Below are 15,165 nucleotides of genomic sequence, written 5' to 3' on the forward strand. Positions count from 1 at the left end.
CCAAAAAAAAAAAAAAGTTCATCACTGTCATTTCTTCTTTCATCCACTTTTTATCATGTGACTCCATTCCCTCACCCAGTACATTTTTTAAAAATGTATTTTTCAGAGCAGTTTAGGTTTATAGCATATTTGAGAGGAAGACACACACACACATATATGTATACATACACAGAGAGAAAGAGAGAGAGAGAGAGAGAGAGAGAGAGAGAGAGAGAGAGAGAGATGATGCCTTCCTACTAGTCTCTACCTGTGCCCAGAATCTTAGGAGGTAGAAAAGAAGCTTTAAAGTGCTGCTGTTCCATGCTACCCACTGGTCCTGGGCTTAGTGGGCTGGGAAGGCCTTCCAGTTACCTTTTGAAAGAGGCTCTGGGGCATGGAAAGCTAAATGTGGTCCTTGCCAGCACTGAGTTGTGCCTTCCAGAGGACTATGTGGAACTGTGCTTCCCATATGTGAGTAGTCCCTGGTACCTGAGGTGACTGGAACCACTGTTACCAGAGCGCCCCATCTTTGTGACACTAGTGGCCACCCTGGCTTTCTTTCAGTTCTCATCCCTCACAGCCTAGAATTCTGTTCTGGGGGCCATATGTAAAGCTAGTTTTAAAAGTGTGAGCTTTTTACTTTTTCCTCTTCTTCAAGTCCCACTGTAGTTTTCAGACCTTTATATTTTGTCTCTGTCCTGGACTGAATTATTCCTCCATTTCACAATTAGAAGTTTGTCACAGTCAGAGGCTGGCTGAATCGAGGCAGGAATGTGGTGTTTGGTTAAATTGTAAAATTAGCTAGGAAAGTTAATGAGGCATCCTGCTTCTGCCTTTCAAAGAGCGGGAAGTCTGTGAAGGTGCTTCAAGCACCTTGCCTGAGAAGGGAAGAGAGGGAAGGGATGTGCAGGGGCTGCAGCCCAGGAGTGCAAACAAGCCTCGTCCGTGTGAGTTTCCAGGTCTAGGACGGGGCATTCATTGCCTGCTTAGCTGGCAGAACCTCAGAAGTCACCCCTTAAAATGCCTGCACTGGGACAGGCTCTGCCTAGCTACTGTGAATCTATAGGTGCTTCCTGCTACATGTATAAAGATGTCCCGAGACTGTGCACACCTGGCTGTGGTTAGGTATTCTGCTCAAATTCTTGTATTTGCCCTGTCCAGAGCTGAAGAGACAAAGACAACACTTAACCTCATGGTAGAGAGACCTGCATTGCCAACACCAGCGGCAGCTGTCATTTGCCAAAGGTCTACAGATAGCAGGCACTTGAGTGTAATATCTCATTGGTGTCTCTAAAGGCCTGTTTGAAGTTTGTATTGTTAGTGTATCCATTTCACAGGTGAGGAAACTGTTTACTTGACGGAGATCACTCAGCCACTAAGAAGCAGAGTTGCTACACTTCCAGAGGCCTAACCCTAAGCCCCCTGGCCTGGACCTCAGAGGCAAAGTTGTCTCTGTCCCCTTTTGCGCTGTCCCCTTTGCCCAGGTTCCTGCGGTGCAGACTGCACATCACACACCGGAGCTCTGGAAGTCATGGTCTCCAAGGTGTGTGCATAAGCACCGCCAGTGGTCTGTTTTCTGCACGCACCAAATCTGCAGGTCCTCTAATTACACCAAACAAACCATCCTCGTTTTCAAGCAGCAATTCTGTGTCATTTTAGTTGTCAGAAGCACTTTCAGAATGCTGCCGTGGGCTTTGCATGGGACATGTTACCCCACCTGAACCTTTAGCACAGGTTAAACCAGAAAAGACAACTGTTTTCCCCCTGTTGGTGGGAAGATAGGCATTAATTGTGACAGGCAATATTTTTGTTTTGAAAAGTGTGGCGCCTCCAGGCTTCTGAATTTTGAGGCTGAAAATGTCAGTGTTGCAACTGTAATGTAACACCTCAATTATGGTGCAGGGGGTAAGACAGCCAGATTCTGAAACCTGCAAGATTCTTTAGATCCACAGCCTGAGCCACAATTAAGGTTTCAGAAACACCAAAGGCAAGCCAATGAGTGTCATTTTTAACCAGTTTGAACATTTTACTACTTCCTAACATCAGAAGCACCCGAGCTCGAGAGCCTGCTTCTTGTCCTCAATAAAGTGATTAAGCTGAATGGGTGTTGGGGAGTATTATTAGGCTGAGAAGAGCTAAAAATAGACATGCTCTGTTTTCTGAAAGCCACAGCAGGCCTAGAGAGGCTGGCAACCTCGAGGTGCCACTAAGGGGCCTGAGGAAGGGGGAGGGGGTGGCAATGCCCTGGGTACCAGATCTGTGATGATGCAGTGGGTCTGGTCATGGGCAAGTCAGGTGGTGTGTTCTTTGCTCCAGCTGTTATCAACAGTAGGATTATAATGGAAACAAAAGATCAGTTGCTCCTAATAGGAGTGTGTGTGAGAGAGAGAGTGAATGTGTCTGTGTGTATGAATGGATTCAAAGTAACTGACAACTCCAGAGATTGGGCTGGATAGCTGGGCCTAAACTGTACATATTCATCCCCCTCTGTTCTGGGAAAAGGGCTCCACTTTGGGCAGCAAGTAAAGGGGATATTTTCAGAGGCACAGAGAGAAGGTTATAGAAGGGAGAGGGACCCTTAGAGCCAAGAGTAAGGATCCCCTCCATAAAGCTTTGGGTAACCAGGATGCTCTGGGAAGGTGTAATAAAAGGACTTCTTGGTTAATTTAAGGTCAAACAAGAAAACCTTGTCTATTTCAGTTTTCAGTGTGCTGTCATTCGTCAATGTGAGAGTCCTTCGTTTTTCTACTTTCAGTGAGTGCAACTGATTGTTTCTTTATGGTACAACATCTTGCTTTGTCACAAGTTGGAAGGAGAGCACTGGAGAAGAAGAATCAGGCCTTGAAAGATATGCCGAATTGGTGTTTTGTCGTCAGTCTTGAAAATTGGTTGTGCATTTTATGTTACAAAGCCCCACATATTTTCAAAGTCTTTGAGCTCGTTACTCTCTACAACAGCTTTAAGTGTCAGAGAGGGGCTAGAAATGTGATGTCCATTTTGCAGATGGAGAAACTTAGGCCTTTTAAGAAAATCTGATGAGAGAGGTATGCTGGAATCCTGAGCAGAGCCAGTATAGAGCCTGGTGCTGTTGCTCCCTGTCCAGTCTCTCAGATATTAGTGTTACCTCCTTGGGTCAGGAGGTGATATTGTTTCTCATGGGCTAAGGGCTCAGAGAAGAGAAGATGAAATGAGGAAGGCAGACTTGGAGCTTGGAGGCGGGAAGTAAATCTCCAGACTCGAATGAATGAGGTAAAATGTGGAGAAGGGCAGAGGATTTGGGCCCACTACCCTGTCTATTCTCCTTTATAGGACCTTGTCACACCTTAATATATATGTTCAGAGGCCCTTCTGGATAGCTAGGCTTTTCACATTGCCACTTTGATTTAAATTATTTTCATTTTCTCTGACTCTTACTAGCACTGAGACCTTGGGCAAATGAACTAAGCTTTTTTCAACCAGGTCCCTCTCACTGAAATACATCCTCAGCCCTTTTTTATTATTTATTTGTTTGTTTGTTTGTTTGTTTATTGGGTACTGGAAATCGAACTTGGGTCCTTCACTTGCAGGGCAGGTGGCAGAACCACTGAGCTAAATCCCCGGCCCTTATTTTTTATTTTTGAGACACGGTCTTGCTGAGTTGTTCAGGCTGGGCTCAAACTTGTGGTCCTGCTGTTTGGCCTTCCACAGTGCTGGGATTGGCCACCATATCTGGCTAGTGACTTTTTGTTGTGACTACAGCATCATTCCTCATTGCAGGGCAGCCTTTGCAGGACCCCCCAGAAACCTGGGAAAGAAGGGAGGACAGGAGGAAAGAAAATCTTGTTACTGGGCAGCTGCTGACAGCCATTTAGTGTTCTGGGCACTTCTTATTTAAACCTCCCAACAACCTTGTAGCCCCATTTCCAAGTGAGTGGTGCCCTTAGAGTTGTACATTCAAAGTCCTGCTTTTCAGAAGGAGGGATGTATCTCCATTCCTTAACAGGTAAGGAACCAAGGCTCCGAGAGGTTAAACTGCTCATATTCTCGTGTACCTAGTGGGTAGCTAAGCTGGAGTCTCAGCTCTGTGGACATCAACACTGAGCTCTTCCTACCAAGCCATCTGTGATGGGAATGTAGTAAGGGACTGGCTGAGGTAGTGAGACTCCTATTCAGGCTGAATCCTGCCTATTCCAAGAAGCTCAGCCTGGTGGAAGAAAGCCCACATCTACAGAACTTATACAGCTCACAGTTAAGAGATTAGTCAGTTTTTATGTAGAGCCCTACCTATTGACCTCTTGAAGAGTAAGTGCAGTGGTTATCCTTGAAGCCTCTGGAAATTGTTTGTGTTTTGCTATTTGTTGAAATATGGTTATTTAAGGTATTTTATTTATTTATTTATATTTTGCTTCTTTCTTTTTTCTTTTTTTTAGTACCAGGAATGAACTCAGGACCTGGTGCTTGCCAGGCAGGCGCTATGCCGCTGAGCTAAATCTCCAGCCCAGTTAAGGGTATTTTAACTTAAAGTCCAACAAAATACATGCTGTGAATTTAGTTGCAAGGAACACTGGAGGGAGGTGCTAGGAGTAGGGAGAGAATGGGGAATTCTGGGAAGAGAGAGACTAAGTGAATTATCAATATGGAGATCCAAATGTTGTGAGAGATCATAGCATATCTTTAGTCAAAGAGAAATGAGAAAGGAAGGAACCAGCTTGGAGAAAGGAAGGGAGGACCAGAATGCTCTTAAGGCTGAGGAAGGCTTTCCTCCTTTTTCCCAGTAGATATCTCAGAGATAATTTAATAGGAAGGAATGTTAGGGATGTTGGGGAACTATGCAGTGGTGGGCATCAGCTTAAAATTTTGTGAATTAGGCAGGAGGGACTTTGTTTCTGGCCTTGCCCACATGGAGTGACTCTGCTTCTCTTTTTTCTATTGTCCCAGAAGCAGTGTGAATCTTACCCTAAGGAGAGGAGGAGAGTGTGCATACAGGTGTGTGTGTGTGTGTGTGTGTGTGTGCGCGCGCGTGTGTATGCGTGTGTATGGTATATATGAGCTTGCGTATGTGATGCTCCATACTAAATCGAGAGTACAAGCTGCAGTGAAACACTCTGAGATTACTTCAGAAGCAAAAAGAGATTTGAGGATGAGAGGAAGCAAAGGCTCAGGTAACAATCAGCTTTGGGGCTGCATGGTACCAGCAGGAACTACATCTTTCATTCTAAACCTCTCACCTGAGAATCCTCAATAGGACCAGGGAGGAAGAGGACTGTTAATGTCCAGGGTTTGATGAGATATCTCATAAAATCACAGTTGATGGTCGCTATTTTCATTTCTCTGGCTTTATTTAAACCTGGACCAGTGATAGTGAATATTTCAAAGGTGAGTACCTAGACTGCAATCCAAAAAGCACTTATCACAACACTGTAGTAAAACCCAAATGCTGAGATTTTAGTTTAGAAGACAACTAATACATCAACATTTTCAGTCCTAAAAGAAAAACAAATAACACTCATGCTGTAGGTTTGCCACCATGGATGGACCTGGCATCTTGCAAATACCAAGCTTTATGGTGCTCTCTCTTAAACAAAACTAAGCCATGAACACCCAAAATCCTGGGTGTTCCTGGAAGTTAGGGGTCAGTCTCTGGCTCAGCCTCACTGGCTCAGTCTAACGTTGGCTAATGATTGTCCCGGCAGCTGGACTCTCTGTTCCATTTTGCCCGCCTGATAGAGCAAAGTACAGACATTCCTCATTTAATGACAGAGCTCTGTTCCTGTAACTAGGCCGTTGATTGGTCACTAAACAAGGAATTGTATGTAATATGTACATTACAATATTCAGAATAAAGAAATGGTCAAAGGAAACTCCAACTTAATGACTTCGCTTTTATTTGTATAACTCTTACATTAGAGTTCTGTAATGTATAACAACATAAAACTACGATATGGTACGGTACAGTACAACCAGCAGAAATTATAGTACTATACAAAAATGGACCTAGAGATTTTATAAACAAGATGTTCAGAACTGTACAAAAAAAAGATGGGCTGTAAATCTGAACAGCGTGCCTCTGTCATAAGTCCAAACAGTTGTTAATGAGACAGGTTGTTAAACAAGGAATAACTAATTTCCTTGAGGAGGATTACCCTGGCTGAACTGAGTACCCAGTCCTGGCTTGTTCCAACTAGCACCTTCCATTGCCAAGAGTTAGGAAGATTTGAGCTCCCTTTTACAGCCACATCAAACCTTCTTTGTCGTGAGCTTCTGGCTTCTTTGTACGAAACACTCATTTTCCCTTAGAGATGTCCCAGTTTGACACATCATTTCTGGATAGAGATGAGACTCATCCAAGGTCACACAACTCAGGCCATGACAGTTAGGACTCTGAATCCATTTCTCTATGTGGTGCTTCAGAATATCTTAGGTGCTCTGGGCCAGCAGCTATGCTCTGTGCCTCATCTGAGAATGGCCCTTCCTCCCCTCCTCTCCCAAACAGTAGAATACACCTGTAAGAGACCTAGATGTAGTGACACACCTACCCAGGCCCTTCACTTCTTGCATTTGGGCCTTTCCCTGGTCCTAGGTGCTCTCAGGCTGCAAACATTATGGGCTGGCATTCCAGGAGGCTCTGGCCAGGGATTGATGACCTCCTAGAGCCCATCAGCTTGATGAAATAGATTTAACTCATAATCATCATAGTGACTATGACTTTAGCACCTTCTGTGTTGCAGCACTTTATATAGGTTCTTGATTAAGCTATCATGTGAAGATCAGAAAGCACATTTTACAAATAGATAATAAGGCTACATAGCAAGATCATACCATCAATGGAAGGGAGTTATTCAGCTACTAAAAAACTTAATGCTGAGGGCCTTGGCCATTAACCTTGGGAAGATCTCCCAGTTGACATGGCATACCTGGAAGGAAGTCTGGTCACCCATGGCAGAGGCAGACATCCCTGTAGTAAGGGAGATTTTTGAGCCTTTGTACTGATTACTATGATACTTTCATTGCCCAGTCATTGGAAGTTGGCAGGGAAAGACGTTCGACGCTGTGGTCAGAGCAGGCTCTTAATCTGCACTTAGGCTTCAGAAAGATTTGTATATTTGTAATAAATTTACATCATACTTGCATTGATTCAAAATAATTTACCTTAAATCAGTTTGTACTCTTTGGTTACCTTTTGGCCGGCCAGTAGGAAGACAGCTGATAAAATGGGCCTAGAGTGATGATGGGATCAGACTAGAGGGGTCCCTTTTCCTTGGCCTCCCAGGAAAGAGTGAGCTGACCCGTCTTTCCTTGTAACTTGGTTTGTATGAAGGCTTCTTGGTGGGATGCTGTGATTAGTGGTATGTGTCTTTTCTTACCTTCCATGCTCCAGAGAACGTCTGCTGAATGAAGACTTGTCAGAGTGGACATCTTTTCTCCTTTCTTTTTCTCTTTTTGCCTGGCTGGGATGGTGAGACTATTTTAAATACTGGGTCCATTGCATACATTTGATGTTTATGTGTGTCTCATATATTGATGTTAGGGTAAAATAATGGCAACGATATTGATGTTCATTGACAAAATTTATTGAGCAGTTGTTATAGGCGAGGCATGGTGTTAGTGACTTTATGTGTATTATTTAAAATATTCACTGTTCAGTCAACCTTGTGATGCAGATGCTGTGAGCCCAATTTTATAGGTGCAAAAATCAGTCCAGAAAAGATAGCCTGCTAGGACTGGGACTTGAACCCTAGGTTTTATTTGACTTGAGTAAGTTCTTAACTACTTCAGTGTATATAGATGGGTCTACACTGAGTGTGCAGGTTTGTGCTGGCTGTGGTTGTTTCTGAGCCTGTTGGATTACTTGCTGGTGCTGAGAGATGTAATAAGGGAGCTTTCCAGGCCTCTCTGGATGAACATTGAGCAGGAGGGATAAGGGAAAAGATAGACCTGTGCTCTGTGGGTTCTGAGAGACTAAAGGATGGCAGCAAACACCAAGAATTCTGGGTGCCGTGGTGCTCCCACTGTGTGATATGACAATTATGGGGTAGGAGAAAAAATGTTCTCTCAGGCTCAGAGATGCTTCAGAATTAATTTTCTCTTGACCTATCCCGAGGCCTTGTCTTCTACAGAACAGATACTTAGAAGGTGTCAGCCATCTACCAGGTCAGCAGTGGGAAGCTGACTTCCAGAGATCAGGAAGCTAGTTGGCCTCCACCAAGTGACTCCCTTGTTTGTGGCTTTCTACCTTTGACTGGGGGCCCTCACCCTACAGGGAGGCATTTCCCCACCGTAAGCTCTGCCTCAGCTCTCCTTGAGTCCTACCCTGGGCCAGTCCACAGGGCTGGGTTTCTCTTCAGTGGCACCTTCCTACCTGTGGCCCCTTTTCCTCTTTCCTGAATCTGAGTCCCTCACCGAGACTGGTTCTGTATGTTTTTCATTTTGTTGATAAGGGAAAGAGAGCATGAACACAAGCCTGCCTGCCTCCTCTCCCAGAGTACACAGCTCCTTGAGGGAAGGAACACGCAGTGCTAGCCTTTGGAATTGGCAGCCAGTGTGCTGTTCTCTGTCTGATAAGAGGTACTGTAAATAAAACTGTACACCATGGCCTGTTGTAAAATGCCCTGAGTCTGTACTCATTGTTCTGACAGCTTATGCTTTTTTTGGGTCTGCTGTTTTGGTACACTCTGTACTTCCTTATGTAAGCAGGCATGCATATCTCATCAGAACATTCAAGATGTTTATTTTAAAATCTCAAGGAATTAAAAAAAAAAAAAAAGAGGGACACACCACTCAACACTAGATGCTAGCAAATTCTGTGTGGTTTTTTCCCCAGCAGTTCCTTTTTAAAAAATTATTATTAGGCTATGGGGTGGGGTCGCCTTTGAGGAAGGAGGGATTTCGAATTATTTTCTTCCCTTATTGGCTTGTTTTTCTTCTTTCGGAGAGGCACCATCCCATGTCTGACTGCATTCTGTATCTTATATTCCCTTCGTAGATGCTTGGGACCCCCAGCCTCATTACTGGTCAGGAAGGCAAGTAGGGAGAGAGGTTCCATTCTTTGCCAAGAGGTAGGGGCCAGAGGAAGGGGCCCAGGCTAGGAGCTTCTGCTGGATTTCAGCTCTGTTGTCATTAAAACGCTGGCATTTAGATAAAGCTTTCTGTTTTTACAAAAGCCATGTAGACTAATTCCTCCTTTGATTCCTGTGAGTTGGGGTGGTCCTTAGGCCCCATCCAGAGGTGTCAGACCAACTCTAGCCTCAGTTGGGCTGTGGTATCTCTTGTCTTTTCACCAAACTTTTTCCTGCTTTGTACCTTCCTCTGTCCTGTAGTCCCTCACTAACCTTTTAGAAGCACTAAGAAGTCAAGGAAAAAGAGGGAGAAAAGTAGAAGTCTGGAAAATCTAAAATGATCCACCCCCTCCCTAGTGTCTTGTTCTGGATATTTAGGAGATAGGGAATATTGATGGTGTCTGTCTGTATGTTTCTTTTAACAACGGGGTTCAGTGACTCGTGGATGCATTCAGTGACATGGCTGGGGGAGGATCACTCCCCAGCACATCACTGAAAGCCAGTGGAGGGTCCACCCTGATCTCCTGAGATCTGCTTGGGGACAGAAAGCTCTCACTGCATGTACTGGAGGGAGGGCAGAGCACTGGGTAGTGGGGTTGAGGTCTTATTCCAGAGAAAGCAGACAGCCTCACTTTTTAAACTTTCCTTTCTTCTCCCTCAAGCTTCCTGAGTTCCAGCCAGAGGACTGGCTCCAGGACTATGTCCTTGAGTTTTCAAAAAGGGGCATCAGAGAAGTCAGAGTATGCAGAATAAGGACTCTGCCACCCCCTAGGGGACAGCCTGGCATTGCCCTGCATGGCTACTGCCCCCTTCTCAGGCACCTGTCTAAGGGCTTCTTGAACAAGCACTCAGTGAGCACAAGCTGCATGCCAGGATGGGCAGGCCTTGGGGACTTGCAGAGCAGCATAGGCAGATGAGAGCCTGCTTTCACAGAGCTTACAGTTAAAGGCACAAAGCACAGCCTGGCCCGGGACTATTGAATGGGGCTCCTGGGGCTTGTTTAGGGGAAAATTTAAGAGCTAGGCCGGTGAATAGTTGCTGGTGCTCTTACTAGTTCTGTGACAGACTTTTCTGCTCTCCTCCACAAAACAATCACTCATTTCTAAATTAGAGGGACAGAGGGTTGGGTATTTAGCTCAGTGGTGCCGCCACCCACCTTGGAAGCACAAGGACCTGAGTTTGATCCCAGATACCAAAAATAAAAAGTAAATTAGAGGAACAGGGCTGTGTGCATATGTGTGTTGTGTGCATGTTGTGAAATATATCTTTACAACTGTGACACTCACTTTATACAAAACAAATGGCCCCCAAATAAGTGCATTGAATTTCAGTAAAATCAATCATACTTTAATTGCACAAAGGGAGTTCTCCTTTAAAGGAATAATGACTAGCAGTGATGGTAGCTGCGAGTTACTGGCTCTGTATATCTTCCCTCTGGATCTGGAGCTGAGCACTTTACTCACCTTGCCTGGGCCCTCTGAGGGACCTACTGTTGCTGTTTCCCTTTTACAGGTGGTGAGTCAACATACTGAAATCAGGCGACTGACAGGGCCACAGCTGGTGACTGGCTCTACTGGGATTTGAACTTTCCTCTGTCTGACCCAAATTCTAAGCCTGTAGCCACACTCACCCCACTGCCTCCTGAGTTGTAAATAGCATCCGTGATCTCTTACATCTGCAGAGTGCTTTATGATTAACAAGAAGTTTTTTACTCATTAATGTTTATTTGTCTCCTACCTGCCTCACACCCACCTTGGTGGAGCAGACTGCTGTGGTCCATTGCCAGTTTGCAGGTTGAGTAGCAGTGAGCAGTGTTTGGGGCCCAGTTCTCCCGGCTGTAGATCCTGTGCTTCTTTTTCCTTGTTCACTGGACTCTGTGATTGATAGTAAGGATCGCATAGGGCCAGCTCACTTTATCTTCCTGCCATTTGCCCCCTGCTATTTAATTTCCTTTCCACCATCTATCCCTTTCTGGACCCTGTCTCCCCACCTTCCTCTCACCAACTCTGTTCCATCCGACTGGCCTCTTCACTCTCACTTTGCCTGGAGCAGTCAGTCCCAGATTGTGGCCTTGCTTCTTACTGGCCGCCCTCCTCCAGCTCTCTGCCCGGATACTGGCAGCATCTGGTGCTCTATCTGTCTTTATGCAATTCATCTCTTCTTATCACTTATCACCACCTGGCCTGTTTTATATTAACTTACTTTTTAAAAAATCTTCCACTCTCAAAAGTAAGCCCCATGAGGGCAGAAATTTTGTCTCTTTTGTTTATGTACTGTGATCTGCCTCCCTGCAGACACTTAGCGAGCATCCAAACCCAGCTGCTCCAAGCAGGAAAGATGTGGCAATCATAGTCTCTGGGCTGTGTCGCTGAGGTTCTCCCTGCTCCAGGATCAGCCCCAGGAAATTCTGCTAGGTCCATGTGCACCTGTCGTTCTCAGCTGGCATGACCTTCTCTCTTCCTCCATCCCTCCATTGATGCTTTATAAATGTACTGGGGGCTGAATGATGTCACTGTAATGCGTTTTGGGAATAGCCATGTGGGTTATACACACTTGAGTTGCTTTGAATGCAAACCTGACATCATACTGAAGGCAACAGCAAACAACATATGCACAGTAAACAGGCAGAGACTGTCTTATTGATTAACAGATGAGGCCTCTATTATCGATCAAAGCTTGGCAAGGAAATTTATCACTTTTAATTTCAGGGCTGCCAAATATTCCTGCCTCTGAGCCAGCCATTACAGAAACAATTTAAAGGCACAAGCCTCCTTGGGAGAACGGATTTCATCTGGCACACTCTGCTTGGCTCTTGTGTCTGTGGAAACTCCTGGCTCTTTGCTCTTTTGCTCAACCTGGAGAGTTGGGGGGGAGTCAGAGTTTCTCTGGGTAGGGTAGGGGGAGTCTTGGGCTTTGCAAATGGAGGCCAATGTCTGTGGCATCAGCATGTAATGAGGAGCCTGACCCACAGAGTCCCTGAGGACAGGGACTTTCACACTCTGAGCTCAATTTCGTGACTTCATTGAGTGGGGTGGAGTGGGGAGGAGTTGAAGGCAACCAGATGTGGTCAGGCTTGTGCCAAGCCAGCAACCTTTACTAATTCCTGTGTGCTCATCTGTTTTTATCTTCATCTGAACTCGCCGGATGGTGCACATCCGCCCTTCATTTGGTACCTGTCCTTCTTCCTTTCTCTCCGATTCTCGGCCATTAAAGTGAGACGCTACTACAGCCCACATGATGACAATTTCTAAGAACCCCCCACACCACATCCCTTTTAAGCCCGCTGTGCTAGACTTCTCACTTGATCACAGGCCTCCTGCATGCTGGCCAGGCCCGCAAGGTACCCTCCCCTCCCAGTTTTCTAGAGGGAGCCATGAGAACAGAAAAGAACCAAAGAAAGAAATGCAAGTGTAATCAGATCCCTTACAGATCCACAGAAAATCCTTGGTGGCTAATGATTTAAGGCTTGGGGGAGAAGCTCATTATGAGGAAACTGTCCATTTGGTCCCAGCTCCCCTGTCCTGGCCTGCTCTGTTTTTGCATGTGTGTCTGCATTTCCAGTGTAGAGGAATGAAAATAGTCCTAGCTGCTGCTCTGTGGACGCAGACACTGGTTCGCTGTCATCCTGGTAGTATTTTTGTTTGTTTGTTTGTTTTTGGTTTTTTGAGAGAGGGTCTCACTATGTAGTTGAGACTGACCTGGAACTCACTATGGAGCCCAACCCAGGCTGGTCTCGAACTCACAGCAATCCTCCTGTCTCAGCCTCCTGAGTGCTGGGATTACAGGCGTGCACCACCACACCTGGCTTGGTAGGAATCTTCTTGGCTTTTGTTTGAAGCTCTGTAATCTGTGTACCAGGTGCTTGGCCTGAGGATATCCTGCAGCTTTAAGGGACACCAGAGGTCATCATGAGATTCTTCCTGCCTCCAAATGAAATTCAACCCCAGCTGCCTAAGACAAGTGACAATATTTATTTTTAACTCTCTTTAGGAAAATCAGTTTCATATCTTCCCAGGAGTGCTTTATCAGTCCTTTATGCAGTCAGTGGACTTGCATTTATTGAGGACCCACTAGTGTGTATCCTGTTCCTCATTTGGGATATGGGTATCAGTGAGATAGATGAGGTTGATGGCCTCACACTGCAGATTCTTCATTCTCTTCAATAACAAGACCTGTTCTTTGGTGTGTAAGACTCTGTATTCTGAGCTATATTCCTTGATTTTATGCTCATACTTCAAACTTTTAAAAAAGTAGCTGGAACCATTTTTCCCAACACAGTTTTACACAAAGCCTTGATGTAAAAAATAGCTAGGTTTCTTTCTCTTTCTCTTCCTCTTCCTCTTCCTTTTCCTCTTCTTTCTTTCTCTTCCTCTTCTTTTCCTCTTTTTTTTTTTTTTTTTTGCATTAAAAGAAGTCAGACTTCATCTTCCTTTCCATACAACAGCTTTTCCAGTAGATCCCCAAGGAGGCTGAACGTACAAGAATTGAAAGCAGAGGCTCTGGTGTCAGGCTACCTGGTTCTGAATCTATTTCTACTCTTAACCACAGTGTGGCGTTGGACAAGTACTTGACCTTTCTGAGCCAGGAACTTACTCATCGGCTAAGTAAAAACTATATGTATTTCAAATAGTTGTCATTAGGATTACATGAAATGTTGTATATTAAACATTTGGCATTGTGCCTGGTACATAGTAAAGCCTCAGGAAAATTGAGGTGGATGGAAAACAGCATTAGCAACCATAACAACAGCTATGTGTCAAAAGTAGTTCTGACTCTGACGAGGCATAACATTACTGTGCATAACGGAGCCATGAGGCACGTGTAAGGAAGTGCTCCCACATATTGAAAGGAACAAAACAGTAGTAGGAGGTTGGAAAGAGCAGAGCAGAGCAGTGAGGTGCTGGAGTGCTCAATGGGTGCATACTCTGGTCTTGACTGTGGAACAGGACTGGGATAAATAGCGGAATGAGGTGGGCATTGCTTAAGCACAGATACTCAGGGGTCGCCAAATAGTGCCCAAGGAGGGTGATGGGAACAACCTGCCTATGGAGCACCAGTTCTTTGGGGCGGGTTATGGAAGTCTGGGAAGCTGCGAAGAGGAAGTCAGAATTAGTACAGATTGTGAGCCATGGCACCCTTGTGCATAAGGATGTGGGTGAAATCTAGTGGCCTTCAAGGAACCTACACATGTCGGGTAGGGCAGGGGTGGCTGGTGGTGTGGAGACCGTCCTGAGTCCTTCAGCATGCTGGGCTTGATGCAGGAACGGCCTGGAAGGACAGTAACTGTCCACAGGCATGGAAGAGCTACACTAGAGCACATCTTGAAGGAACAGTTCTAAGGCTTGAAATAGGTGATTCCTAGATGGGATGACATATTAGAGCCTTAAAGACTTAGCCACTGGTAAAAAGTACTGTTTCATCTTGAGGTGGTGATGTTGTCGTGTTAAGCTTTGTAAATACTGTTTCTCAGTTGCATTAGAACTAAATTGCATCAAATTGATTTTGTTTATTCTACAGATATGTAGAGTCATAGGTTCCTGCCATGGGCCAGGCAGATGCAGCTGTGCACAGAATGACACGGTCTCTCTGTCAGAGCACTTACAGTGTGGCAGGAGAGAGACAGGTCCATGGATGTTTAGAATGGAGCCTGATAAGGACCAGGATTTGGAACCCTACACAGAATGCTATGAGAACAGAAAAAAGTGCTCCCAACCCAGAAGTAAAGAAACAAGTGTCAAAAATTAAGCATAAATGATGAATAGGAGTTCAGTTCTACCATGGGGGCCAGAGATGGGGAAGAATGTGCAGTCCAGGGAAATGTAGTCCAGTGTAGCTGAGATCAGAGAGCAGGGACGAGGGCTTAGCCAGTGGAGCAGGAAAGAGCTTCATGAGTCCCGGGGAAAGAGTTCAGGCTCCACCCTCTAGCTGGGGAGTCACTGCAGGGTGTTAAATAGGTTAGGTGCAGGTGATGGTTGAGGGTAAATGATGAGTTAACTCTGTACATACTGAGTCACAAGCCCCTGTGCATAACCAAGTGTAGGTAGTAGTACATCAGCAGTGCCTCCTTCCCCACAAAGTATGAGGAAGCAGGGAATATCTCTCCTTGCTGGTATCATTGATTCCTGTCCATCCTTCATGTGGTGCTGTCCCT

The 15,165-nt window shown here is 45.3% G+C and overlaps 1 protein-coding gene across 5 annotated transcripts in view; it reads left to right on the top strand.

Annotated features, from left to right (window-relative positions):
• The window catches only part of Zbtb16 (zinc finger and BTB domain containing 16), a 179,642-nt gene that overhangs the window by 102,310 nt on the left and 62,167 nt on the right, over positions 1-15,165 (top strand). The window lies entirely within an intron of this gene.

The sequence above is a fragment of the Fukomys damarensis genome, unplaced genomic scaffold (assembly GCF_012274545.1).
Source record: "Fukomys damarensis isolate Sample0158 unplaced genomic scaffold, DMR_v1.0_HiC HiC_scaffold_16, whole genome shotgun sequence".
Lineage (NCBI taxonomy): Eukaryota > Metazoa > Chordata > Mammalia > Rodentia > Bathyergidae > Fukomys > Fukomys damarensis.